The 13,629-nt window shown below is 41.8% G+C and overlaps 1 long non-coding RNA gene across 1 annotated transcript; it reads left to right on the top strand.

The window, feature by feature from the left end:
- Positions 1 to 6,962: 6,962 nt before the first annotated feature.
- LOC127487446 (uncharacterized) lies at positions 6,963 to 13,209 on the top strand. The gene is made up of 3 exons (XR_007914269.2): positions 6,963 to 7,071; positions 7,877 to 7,998; positions 12,367 to 13,209. It is a non-coding gene; the product is annotated as an uncharacterized lncRNA (long non-coding RNA).
- Positions 13,210 to 13,629: the final 420 nt, after the last annotated feature.

The following is a 13,629-nucleotide window of genomic DNA, read 5'->3' as shown; positions in this document are numbered from 1 at the left end:
TCTCTACCTCTTTCTGTAACTCTTTCAAATAAATAAAATAAATCTTAAAAAAATTAAAAATAAACAAAAATAAACAGGGTGGGAAATTTCCTTATTCTACTGTTGAAGCAGTTTTATTTATTGATATTCAATAAGATATTATTGGAATGTTTTAATCTCCTTTACGTTGTGTGTGAGTGTGCACATATACGGACATTTTGGATTATAAAAAGGTGAGAAAATATTTTTAATGAAATAATTTTTCAAATAATCATTCAAGTTTTTATTCCCTTCAACTTTATAATGAATGGTCTTCTAAAACCTATTCTATTTCATTTACTTTCAATTTATTATAATACATTGATCATTCTATATGAAGTTCTTTCAATATTGTTTTGGGTTCCTTTAACATTCACAATGTTTTCATTAAGTCAATTCTGTTTTTTCAGTCTTGTTAGGTGTTTGTACAGCTTTTTGATACCTTTTTCAAGAGCTAGCTTTCAATTTTGTGTATTTTCTATTATTTGATAATCTACTTTTTTCTTTATTTTTTATTTTTATTATTAAAAGCAGAAATAAGATGAATGATGAAAGTAACTCTTTTTCTATCTTCTTAATTGATTCTTTTAAATGCTGTACTTTCCCCTTTCTTCTTATTACCTTAATTTAAGGCTGGAATTTTGTGTATTGCCTTAGCTACCAATTAAATTTTTGACACATAACTTATGCTATTGTTTAGCAGTGAATATTTTATAATTTCCATTAGATTTTCATCTGAAAATAATGGAATAATTAAGGGTATTCTTTTTTCATATTTTCCCCAAAATAGGGTTTGGATTATCATTTAACCATTGATTTCCACTTTCTCCAATGTGATAAAATATGTAGTCAGGATAGTACTGATCTCTGAAATTATCTGTAATTTTACTTATAGCCTTCTCTGTGGTCATTTTTTTGTTTTATTTGCCTTTGAAAATCATAGTTATAGGAGTGGGCATTCTGGCTACTGTTGAAGATGCATCACTGTAGCTGGTTTGGAGCCCCAGGTCCAACTCCTGAATGTCACTCGCCACCAGTGCAGACCTAGGAAACAGCAGTGAAGGCTCAAGTATTGGGTTCCTGCCAGCCCTGAGGGAGACCTGCATTGCATTCCCAGCTCCTGACTCGGCTCCAGCTCAGCTCTGGCCATTGCATGCATTTGGGAGTGACTGACTTTGTTGAATTTTACTCTGAAAATCTGTGTCCCAAGCTTCTGCAGACTTAAAAATTTATAAGCGTGTCACCCATTCTGGCTTCCACTTCCACTTCTGACTGTGATATTAATAATCCTCATCACATCTCGGCCTTTTGGCTAAGATCAAGTGTAATAATCTTCTTCACTTATTACTCTTGGCATTTCCACCTTTTAATTCTTCATGCTACTATTTATACAAAACTATTTTAATTATGTTTATTCAGAAATTTGCTATGTTTTAAAAGAAAAAGGGTGAACAATCAGTTCTTTTTTCCTCCATATTTACCTAGAGTCCATCAGAATAATTATTTTTTAATTTTTAAACTTTTCAAAATATCATCTTTTTTGTAATTAGTCCATTCAAATTGTCATTTCAGGGAAAAGTTGCTTATAAACTTGAAGAACAAAGACTTTAATACTTTAAAAGGCATCTCGATTACATAAAAAGGAATACTTTCAAATTCATTTTGAAGAACTAGCATACCACTTAAAGCAGGTAACACAAAATGGAAAAGTATGAAGCTTTGTTTCATCACTTTAGAGGTAAAATTTCTATACAAAAAGGAGTCAAATTCAATAATGAGGTGAAGAAACAGAATGCCATATTCATATAGTGTTAATATAGTGTTAATACAACAAATATAAAGTTTAAGAATGGTAGAACTTGGGAAATTTGTTATTTTCTGTAGATATTTTAATGGTCTCGGAGAAAACAGATGTGGACATCTGGATTTTACAGTGAACAAGACATTAAACAAAACACAAGACAAAACTTCCATTTCTACTAGGAATACTGAGATTAAAATTTTCTTCTTTCATATGGTGTCACTCAAATACATGAAAATATATATAATATATTGTATGTAAACCAATTCTCAAAATTTCTAGAAATTTAATCAGTCTGTTTTCCAAAGTCTGACAATATGGAACCACTTAATTGTAAAGGGAGATTACTTAAGGGGCCAGCGCTGTGGCGTAGCAGGTAGGGCTGCTGCCTGCAGTGCTGCCATCCCATATGGGTGCCGGTTCATGTCCCGGCTGCTCCACTTCCGATCCAGCTCTCTGCTGTGGCCTGGAATAGCAGTAGAAGATGGCCCAAGTCCTTGGGCCCCTTCACCCATGTGGGAAACCCAGAGGAAGCTCCTGGCTCCTGGCTTCGGATCGGCACAGCTCCGGCTGTTTTAGCCAATTGGGGAATGAACCAGGGAATGTAAGACCTCTCTCTCTCTCTCTCTCTCTCTTTCTCTCTCTCTCTCTCTCTCTCTCTCTCTGCCTTTCCTTCTCTCTCTGTGTAACTTTGACTTTCAAATAAATAAGTATTAAAAACAAAAAAAGCAGTGGCAGTAGTAGAAGTGCTTGGACCCCTGTACTCATGTGGGAAACCAGGAAAGAACTCCTGGTTCCTGGCTTTGTTCTGGCACAGTCCCGGCCGTTGCGGTCATTTGGGGAATGAACCAGCGGATGGAAGATCTCTCTCTCTCCCCCACTCTTTCCCTGTAACTCTGCCTTTGAAAAAGATAAATAAATCTTTTTTAAAAATGATTTTGAAAAATGAATGCTCTAGAACAATCAGATTTCAAAATTGTCATAGAATAATGAGATTAGGTCTGTTCTTAGAGACATTAAGCCATATGGAGATTTTGTGGTTTTGTGTGCTTTCAACATGCTGATTCTACACATAGTGTCATCTCAAAATGGCACCTCAAGGCTAAATCTGCTCTTTAAGAGTGGTCTAAAGAATACTGTGACTCCATGCAGAGAAGTGCTGCATGCAGTGTTCTATCCGCTGTAGCTGCATCAACAGCTTCGTACAGTAGGATTGTGGCGGTGAGTGGAATAACTTACTCCCATGCCTTATTTTATTAAAAAAAAGTTCAAGGCAAAAATTTATGTCTCAAAACCTTACCACTGGGCCTGGCGCCGTGGCTCACTTGGGTAATCCTCCACCTGCAGGGCCACCATCCCATCTGGGCACCGGGTTCTAGTCCCGGTTGCTCCTCTTCCAATCCATCTCTCTGTGGTGGCCCGGAAAGGCAGTGGAGGATGGCCCAGGTAAGTGCTTGGGCCCTGCACCCGCATGGGAGACCAGAGGAAGTGCCTGGCTCCTGGCTTTGGATCAGCGCAGCGCTGGCTGTGGCAGCCATTTGTGGGGGAGAACCAACGCAAAAAAGACCTTTCTGTCTCTCTCTATCTGTAACTCTACCTGTCAAATAAATAAATAAAAAATCTTAAAAAAAAGAAAGAAATGGCTGGCGCCGCGGCTCACTAGGCTAATCCTCCGCCTTGCGGCACCGGCACACCGGGTTCTAGCCCCGGTTGGGGCGCCGGATTCTGTCCCGGTTGCCCCTCTTCCAGGCCAGCTCTCTGCTGTGGCCAGGGAGTGCAGTGGAGGATGGCCCAGGTCCTTGGGCCCTGCACCCCATGGGAGACCAGGGTAAGTACCTGGCTCCTGCCTTCGGATCAGCACGGTGCACCAGCCGCGGCGGCCATTGGAGGGTGAACCAATGGCAAAGGAAGACCTTTCTCTCTGTCTGTCTCTCTCACTGTCCACTCTGCCTGTCAAAAAAAAAAAAAAAAAAAAAAAGAAAGAAAGAAAGAAAGAAAGAAAGAAAGAAAGAAAGAAAATCTTACCATTGTTAAAGCGATGATGAAAATCATTGTATATAGAAAAAAATGATCTTCAACTTTGATCTTACACCACCTGGGTTAAGAATGATGTATTATTATCATTTTTTGTTTTTGTTTTTTGACAGGCAGAGTGGACAGTGAGAGAGAGAGAAAGGTCTTCCTTTGCCATTGGTTCACCCTCCAATGGCAGGCGCAGCCAGCGCGCTGCGGCTGGCACACCGCGCTGATCCGATGGCAGGAGCCAGGTACTTATCCTGGTCTCCCATGGGGTGCAGGGCCCAAGCACTTGGGCCATCCTCCACTGCACTCCCTGGCCACAGCAGAGAGCTGGCCGGGAAGAGGGGCAACCGGGACAGAATCCGGTGCCCCAACCGGGACTAGAACCTGGTGTGCTGGCGCCGCAAGGCGGAAGATTAGCCTAGTGAGCCGCGGTGCCGGCCTATTATTTATTTATTTATTTTTAAATGAAGAACTAAATCTGAGAACAAACTGCTGTCTACTGAACCATTGAAGTTACAGTACAGCTGGGGTTGGTGCCTTTCTGTCATCCATATGCCTCGTTACTTGTCTGTCTTCTTGCATTGCAGACATGGACCTAATTGGTTTACTCTGCCTTTCTACTCCTCTCCTAGAACATTTTCAGGCACAGCGTGTACTTACTGAAGGTGTGCAGCGGCAGAGGAAGGAGAATACACTACTTGGGTGTGTCAGCTCTGCAGCATAGTGGTGTGAGGCTGCCATGGAAGCTGAGAGGCCAGTGCAAGGACAAGAAGGAGCTGTATTGCAGTTCTGGTCTGCGAAAGGGGCCATTTCCATGCTCTTGAACTTCCATCTCTTAGATTGAGAACAGGCAGCCAGCACCTTCAGGTAAAAACACAAATTTGTCAAGAGGCTGCTCACCACTGGAGAGCATCAGTTTGAAGGCAATGCCTAGAACCAGTGTTGGAGCTCTCCTAACAAAATGCTAATCCCAGTATGCATTCCTGCATAGTGGCCACAAAAAATGCAGCAGGGGAAGACAATTTGCCAGGGGTCACATCTCAGTGGCCCAGCATCCATGGCTTTGTGATTGCTGCTGACAGAGCTTATCTCGATGTCTTTTGTGAGAACATCTGAGTTCTGCAGTAGCTGGGGAGCTTTACAGAAGAGAGAGCCAGCACTTATCAACCAGGCTGAAGGAGTGAGGTGTAGAAATTTTTAGTTTTTACTGCTTTTATGAATCCATTGTCTCTCCCCATTTGTCTAGCCTGGGAAAGCACCTGTTAAGGTTCCAGAGAGTTGGCCAATTTTTCCTGCTTTATAAGTGGAAATACAACTCCCTTTAGGCTCCCGAGTCTGCATTTGGAGGGAAATCTCCTGCTTGTTGCCCACGTCTCAGTTTCCATTTCAAAATGCCTCAGCAAGCTTTTCTCCAAACAAGCTGTGCATAAATGAATGTCTAGGAGCATTCAGTACATATTAGAGTCCAGGGCATTGTGATATACATCTAAGAGGTACGCAGAGGAAATTCTCCAGAGTGAAGGCAAGAGCAAGCCAAGGCAGGCGCTGAAGATGAAGACCTGCAAGTACGTGATTATCACACCCTGGCTAGCCCTGCTGCGCCCCATTGAAAAACTGAACATGCATCTAAATCGGTAGAAAGACTTTCTCAGTAGGAAGAGATTTCAGACTGGAGGGGGCAGGTTCAGACTGGGTTTGTTTGACTTCTTGCACATCAGCAGAAAATAGCTGCAGTTTTGCTTGCTCTTATTCTACTCTCTGGTTAAAAAATTGAGACGGGGTGTGGAGGATGCCGTGGAGAAAGAAAGTAGGAGAACTGGGAAGTGCGAGGCTTGTAATAGCTTCTGTTAAAATATTTGTAAAGTACTCCGATGTAAAGAAATCGAGGGACTGGTGCTGTGGCGCAGCGGGTAAAGCCGCTGCCTGTAGTGCTAGCGTCCCATGTGGACACCGGTTCGAGTCCTGGCTGCTCTACTTCCTAGCCAGCTCTCTGATGTGGCCTGGGAAAGCAGTAGAAGATGGCCCAAGTCCTTGGGCCTTGCACCCATGTGGGAGACCCGGAAGAAGCTCCTGGCTCCTGGCTTCAGATCGGCGCAGCTCTGGCCATTGTGGTCATTTGGGGAATGAACCAGTGGGTGGAAGACCTCTCTCTCTCTCTTTCTCTCTCTCTGCCTCTGCCTCTCTGTAACTCTGCCTTTCAAATAAATAAATAAATCTTTAAAAATAAAGAAATTGATTAACAGGATAGTAGGGAAAATGAAGACTTCTTAGAAAATAATTAATTTTATTATGTGTGATGTAACACTTTCTAAGTAAATTTCATCCTTGCAAATAAGTTGGAAAAATTACCACCACTGTTGCCAGTATCTGACATTTCCTATATTTGGAGAAACTTATCCTATGATGTTATGGCTCAGATATGTTTGCTCCCCTAAGGGTTCATGTGCAGGTGATATTGGAGATGACACCCTAAAATCTATATGAAAATGTGGCCCCTTAAAGTTCCCCAGAAGTGCCATCTGGGGTGCCACATGTGCTACCAGAATTTGGGGTGCCATACAATATCACCATATGCTTATTAATAGATACCCAATATTAATAAGCCCGAGAGGGTTCTTGCCTAATATTTACAGAAGAATTCTAAATACTGGCACAGATAAACAAGGCAGCATGGTACATTTTAAGCCTTTATTTAGTGAGAAAGAATCATAGGAGAGTGAGAGCTTTATCTAAGAGAGAGAGGTAAATTTGGATTCATACCGAGCACCAGGAACCAGCCACGTGGAGGAGCATCTAGGCCAGGAAGCCTAGGGCACGTGGCCTGAAGGCCATGCGTCCTGGGGGCACAGGGCTACAGCCAGTCCCCTCCTGGCTAGAGGCCAGTGGAGAAGAGAAGGGGCGGACACACTGTGTCCCAGGCTTTTAACCCACTTCCACATGGGAGTGGTTAATTAACCTGATTGGCAGGTGGGCACCCAGGTATGACCAGGTAGGTGCATGAGATCACACAGGGGCGTGACAAAGCTATCAGGTAGGGCGTAAAGTCACACAGGGGCGTGGTAAAGGCGTGGTCTTCCAGCTCACAAACCTAAACAATTTTAGCCTATATGCCTGCCTACTTCACAGGGAGTATGGTCCCCAGAGTGTTGGTGCTGACCTAGGATCTTAGAGATGGGTCCTATTAGAAGGCCATTAGCTCATGGGAGCTCCTCCATCATGAAGGGATTGAGGTTGTCTTGTGGGGCTGGGTTAGGTCTGATGTGACTGGGTTAGTTCTCATGAGAGCTGGTTGTTCAAGGTGGGGTCATAGACCTGGCCTTTCTGTACAGGTCCAGTTCCCTTTCCACTGCTCTGCCCCGTTGTGACACAGCAGGGGCCAGGCTCACCAGGCTCACCGGCACACAGGTGCTGCAATATTTGGATCCTTCAGCCACCAGAAATCATGAGCCAATTAAACCGCCCTCCATTCTAAATTACTCAGCCTTGAGGAATTGGTTACAGTAATATAAAACAGACTAAGACACAGAGTAATGCTCTCTGGATTTTCTTAATAGCAAAAGTGAGCCGGCGCTGTGGCTCACTAGGCTAATCCTCCGGCTTGTGGCGCCAGCACACCTGGTTCTAGTCCCGGTCAGGGCGCCGGATTCTGTCCCGGTTGCCCCTCTTGCAGGCCAGCTCTCTGCTGTGGCCAGGGAGTGCAGTGGAGGATGGCCCAAGTGCTTGGGCCCTGCACCCCATGGGAGACCAGAATAAGTACCTGGCTCCTGCCATTGGATCTGCGCGGTGCGCCAGGCTGCGGCAGCCATTGGAGGGTGAACCAACGGCAAAGGAAGACCTTTCTCTCTCTCTCTCTCTCACTGTCCATCTACCTGTTAAAAAAAAATAGCAAAAGTGTAATTTATATAACTTCATACACATGCTTCTTTTTTCGCTAATCTTCTTTAATAAATAAGTAGCCGTGTTTCTTGAGATACAGTCTTTGTAGACAGTATTTTATGGGTAGCATATATTTAATCCATCTCTCTATTTTTGTAGATAAAGAATATGGAGCACCTTCAAAGAGCAGTAGCAGGTACATGATCCCGCAGGAGGCAAAGACTGAGAGGCTGGAGCACCAAGAAGAGGCTTCCACTCAGGTCTCACTCTGCAGGGAGCAGGTGGGAAGCCAAGGAGTGCAGGTGGGGTAGCGGGGCCAATTTTTCCCTGGCTCAGAGTGTGTCTAAACCAAGGGCGCTCAAGACGAAACAATGAGCATATGTTGCAAACCTTGTAGGTGCTCAGAGAACTGCAATGCATGGATACAGTGCCTTTTTTTAGTACTCAATAAAAGGAATCCTCCTTTCACAGGGCCAGATCAAAGGGGACTCCTTAAGGGAAGCCCCACTGAGCAGAATAATTTTCTCCTTCATTTGCATTCCTTTATCACTTTGTTCATAACTATCCAGTGACATTTACCACATTTATTTTAATTACCTGTTCAAATGTCATCCTCCCATGAGACTGTGGATATATTAAGCAGCACATCATTTTAAAAATTACCTTTTCTAGTCCTAATATTTAACTCTGGCATGTAGTAGATGATCAATATATATTTGGTGAATTGAATTGCAACAAATCATTCTAACAGGTAACTTCAATCATAGATATTTTCTATATATTTTGCAAAAATATGTATTCATTGAAATTCTTTTAAAAGAGCCATTTAGTAAATATTTATTCCATGCTGACTTCTTGCTAAGCACTGGGATAAGACTAAGAGTAGAAAGATGAGGCAATCTACTGTAACACTATAGTCCTTGTTTTCAACGGATTCTTCATTTTAATGATGAATATAGAAAAAAATCAATAAGAACTGTATGATAAAACTAGAATAGAAAAATACACAGACAAAGGAATGTTACTTCACCCACAGGGAACTCTCTCAGTAAGCTTCAAAGAAAATGATAAAATGTGAAATGAGCCTTGGCAGATGGACAGAAATTCAGGACAGAGGGGAAAGAAAATTGTACTTCAAAGGGGCAGATGTGGGAGAGGGTGAGGAGGGGTTAGATCAAGGGCAGTGTGCCTGGGACCTAAGTTAGCCTGGGAGGGGAGAGTTAACGGTTAAGCAAGTGGAGTCTTGGTGCAAATGCACAACAGAATGGAGATCAGCTTCCAGATTTTTGGTAGGAGTGTCAAGTTCTATTTTTTTAAGAATTTTTTTTATTTTAAAAATCTATGTAAGAGGCAAAGAAATGGAAACAGAGATAGGCAGAGAGAAAATGGGAGGGAATGGAGTGGGGAAAGAGGAGAAAGAGTAAGAGGGATGGAGAGAGAAAGAGAGAGAGAGAGAGGGAGAGAGAGGGAGAGAGAGAGAACCTTCTACTAGTTCACTAGAAAAATAACCACAGTGGCTGGGCTGGAGTCAGAAGCCAGAAACTCAGTCCAGGTTTCCAATGTGTGGGTCGTATGCGCCCCACTACTTGAGCCATCATCACTGCCTCCTAGGTTATTTATTGGAGGGAAGCCTCGTACAGGATCCAGAGTTGGGAATCGAACCCATGCCCTGTGATGTGGGATAGGAGTATGTTAACAGCCCTCTCCTGGAGTGTTCATTTTTCATCACCAAACATTAGTGATTTATCTTCCTTCACAGAATTTTTCCATACCTCGACCTAGCCCCATTATACTATATGACATTATCACTGAGTGTATTTGAAAAAGTTCATGGAAAATGGAATTAAAGCATATTTTGGTGCAAAAAATTTTGTGAAACGCATTCATAGTTTTTTCGCTATACTCATTTTCCATGGATGGTTTGAAGACTCCTCATAGACAGTTATTTCAAAACTTTTTTTTCACCCAGATAAATCCACCTTTTAATTTCATTTTCCACTAAACTTTTGAAGTGTCCTTATTCTTAGTCCTGATGGAAACCAATTAGAATCACTGATATCTCACTTCTTGTTGGCTGCTTAACCAAATACCTGGACAACATTTGCTTCTCTGCGCCTCCACTGTCACTTAGCATTCTGACTCCCTTGTGTCTAGCTCAGATTACTTCTGTCATTCTAATATCTTTTCTCAATTCTCATTCTTATTCTCCTTGAATGAAATTCCTATACAGTACTCATAGCCATCTTCTGCAAATGTTAGTGGGAAACTATTTTTCCACTAATTCAACTGTGGAATGGTTTCTCATTTCATGTAGAATAAGTCTCAAGCCCCTTGAATGAAGTCACTGCATGGAGTGGCTCCAGTTTTAGCACCACCTTCATCTCAAGTCCTTCTCTGCCATCTTCATCCTGTTGGAGTCACAGTGTTGGATTCCAGTGTTCTGCATGACATGCCTTTACCCTCTTCTTTCCGTAGTCCGCATAAAGTTGGCTCCTCTTTGTTCCTGAAATTTCATCTCAAATGTCACACTCTACATGATCTTTTAAAATGTCCCCCTTTTTATTTTTAAGCATATTTATCCTTTAACTTATTTTGAAACAAAATGTAGACATAGAACATTGCTGTGAAATGCCACGCACAGCTTAATTCATTACGAGGAGGTCAACTTCTGCTAAAAGAAGAACTTTCAACAACTTAAATTTAGCAGAGTGTGCTTCAGCAAGAATGACAGCACCCAGAACCATATGGGCACCGGTTCAAGTCCCAGCTGCTCCACTTCTCATCTAGCTCTCTGCTATGGCCTGGGAAAACAGTAGAAGATGGCCCGGGTCCTTGGGCCCCTACTTTGGTAGTATTTAGCTAAACTCAGGGAAAGTCCTTGATTGGTAACAGATAGTGATTTGCCTTATTTGAGCTTGATCTGATGAAAAATTTCTAGGTAAAGCTTAGCTAACAGTTTCTGAATGATTAAGCTTAATTTTCCTGTACTCTTTGAATTGGGTTTCAAGTGCTGGAGCTTCCTTTTAGCCTCATGGCCTCCCATTTAAATTGTTTTCCTTCCTTCTTTCTTTCTTTCTTTCTTTCTTTCTTTCTTTCTTTCTTTCTTTCTTTCTTTCTTTCTTTCTTTCTTTCTTTCTTTCTTTTTGACAGGCAGAGTGGACAGTGAGAGAGAGAGACAGAGAGAAAGGTCTTACTTTTCCGTTGGTTCACCCTCCAATGGCCGCCGTGGCTGGCGTGCCGCAGCTGGCACGCCACGCTGATCCGCAGCCAGGAGCCAGGTGCTTCTCCTGGTCTCCCATGCAGGTGCAGGGCCCAAGCACTTGGGCCATCCTCCACTGCACTCCCTGGCCACAGCAGAGAGCTGGCCTGGAAGAGGAGCAACTGGGACAGAATCTGGCGCCCCAACCGGGACTAAAACTCGGGGTGCTGGCGCTGCAGGTGGAGGATTAGCCTAGTGAGCTGTGGCCTAAATTGTTTTCTAACAAATTTTTATTACACTGATCAAACAGGTAAGGAAGTATTAAGAAGTATTGTCAACCACTGAAGCTTTGAAAAGCCTTCTTCCCTTCCCCAGAAGCCAATTGGCTCCTGACTTTCAGTAAATACTTCCTTGTATGACTTTTGTTTCAGACCTCAAGCTTTAGCCTTGGCTAGCCTTTCTATTTTGTTTTGATATATTTTTCCAAGTGCATTTTGATGTACAGGTTCAAATTCTATATTTTATGCTTTCATTTTTAATTCATAATTTATACAAAATGACAGATTTTAAGTGTGTATTTCACTAAGTCATTTCAAATGTATACATCCTTGCAACCATCAGACAATCAGCTCAAAAATTCCCTCTTTCCTCTCAATCCCACCTTCCTGGGGCAACCTTTGTTTTGATCTTTATCAGCATAGTTTTCCTTGTTCTTGAATATCATATAAAGGGAATACTGCAACATGAACTCTTCTGTTTCCAGGTTCTTTCACCCTGCCTAATGCTGTTCCCCAAATTCATGGTTTCTCTTTCCATAGTTTAAGTTACCTGAGTTCAAGTACAGTCTGAAAGTATCAAATGAAAAATTCCAGAAATAAACACAGAGACCACATTCACATAATTTTTATTATGGTATATTGTCATAATTTTTCTATTTTATTATTAGTTGTTATTGTCCATCTCTAACTGTACCTAATTTATAAATTAATTTTATCATAGGTACACACACACACACATGTATATACATATATATATATATATATATATGAAAAACATGTTATAGATATAGGTTTTGGTACCATCCATGGTGTTAAGTATCCACTGGGAGTCTTGGACCGTATCCCTATGCATGGGAGAATTTCTCTATTACTGATTTGTTTACTTGCACCATGTAATAGCATTCTACTGCATGATTATACTATATTATATTTAAATCCACCCCTTTGTTTATGACATATAAGTTGAATTGAGCTCCAGAAAAATGTCAATAAAATATGAGCCTTCTTAGCTCAGGTTTTTCTGTGACTATGTCTTCATTTTTTTGAGGAAAATGCTTGAGTGGAATTTCTGGAATGTGTAGTAAGCTTATGTCAAACTTCATAAGTTTTTTTTTATATTTCCTGTATTTATCTTTTAAATGGTCATTTATTATTTATATTTCTTTGAATAGGATAGAGAAAGAAAGAGAGAGAAGGGGTATCTTCTACTTCACAAATTCCTGCAACATCCAGGAATGTCCAAAACCAGAAGCCAAGAAGGCCACGTGGGTCTCCCACAGAGATCACAGGGACTCAGCAGCTTGAGCCATCATCTCCTGCCTCCCTGGATGGGCATTAGCAAGAAGATGGCTGGGACGCGGGGTATCTGGGCTTTCACTGGGCTTTCTGATATGGTGTACAGGTATCCCAAGTGGCAGCTTCACCTGGCATGCCACAACAGTGGCCTCTATTTCCTGTATTTCTAATTGGGAGGAACCTCTTATTTGTAAACTTTCTATTCAAGACTATTCTCATTTTTATTAGATAGTGGATATTTTTGTCTATTTTTATGTTGTGGGGGTGTTTTGCACACATACAACCACAGCAGACCTTCCAAGCACACAAATGTGCATGAGTAGTATGGTGGGTATGTGTCAAATGTGTTAGGTCTGGAATAGCTCGGGATTCTGGTCTTTTGTACCCTCAGAAAGGAAAGAAAGGAAAAGGAGACGGAGACCGACCTCAACAGAGACAGGTTGCTTTATTGGAAGCAAAGAGGTTGGCGACAGTCTGTTCTTGGGAAGAGACCAAGCTGGGCACATTTAGGATTTAGGTTTTATCTCCTAGGAGGTAATTTGCCACTGGGGGGTGGTGGAGAAGGCAGCTGGCAGAAGAGTAGGGGGCTCTTTGAAGTCTCAGGGAATTTCCCTCTTATGTGTTTCATGGCTGCCCTGTGCAGCTTATCTGTTTTGCCATTTGCATTGCAAGGAGTTGAGAAGGGTCTGGTTAGGCACCAAGGGTCTCCTCTCAACAAAACTGAGGATGCGGGGTGGGGAGGGGGGAGAAGGAAGAAAGGGAGAAAGGGAAAGGTGCAACATGTCCTTTAAAATGTATGTACTGTGAATATTCGCTCAAACTCTGTGGATTGATTTTTAATTTTGTTCGTGGTATCTTTTGGAGAGATTGTTTAACGTTAGCGATTCATTGGTTTTTCTTGATGTTTAGTGCTTTTTATCCATTCAAAATACATTGGGTCTGCAAGATCACAGGTATATTTACCTAATCTTTTATTTATCTTGAATGCTAATATCAAAGCAATCATTACATATGGGATGATTACAAGAAAATTAGTTCTGCTTTCAAATTTTAAAATTCTGCTTAAAATATTATTAGATAATTTTTTTAAATGAGATTTTTTTTTTCTAGTTGAAGATGAATTTGTGGAAGTGACAAGT

The sequence above is a fragment of the Oryctolagus cuniculus genome, chromosome 15 (assembly GCF_964237555.1).
Source record: "Oryctolagus cuniculus chromosome 15, mOryCun1.1, whole genome shotgun sequence".
Taxonomy (NCBI): Eukaryota; Metazoa; Chordata; class Mammalia; order Lagomorpha; family Leporidae; genus Oryctolagus; species Oryctolagus cuniculus.
The sequence above is the reverse complement of the archived record's forward strand: the minus strand, read 5'-3'. Positions and strand labels throughout refer to the sequence as shown.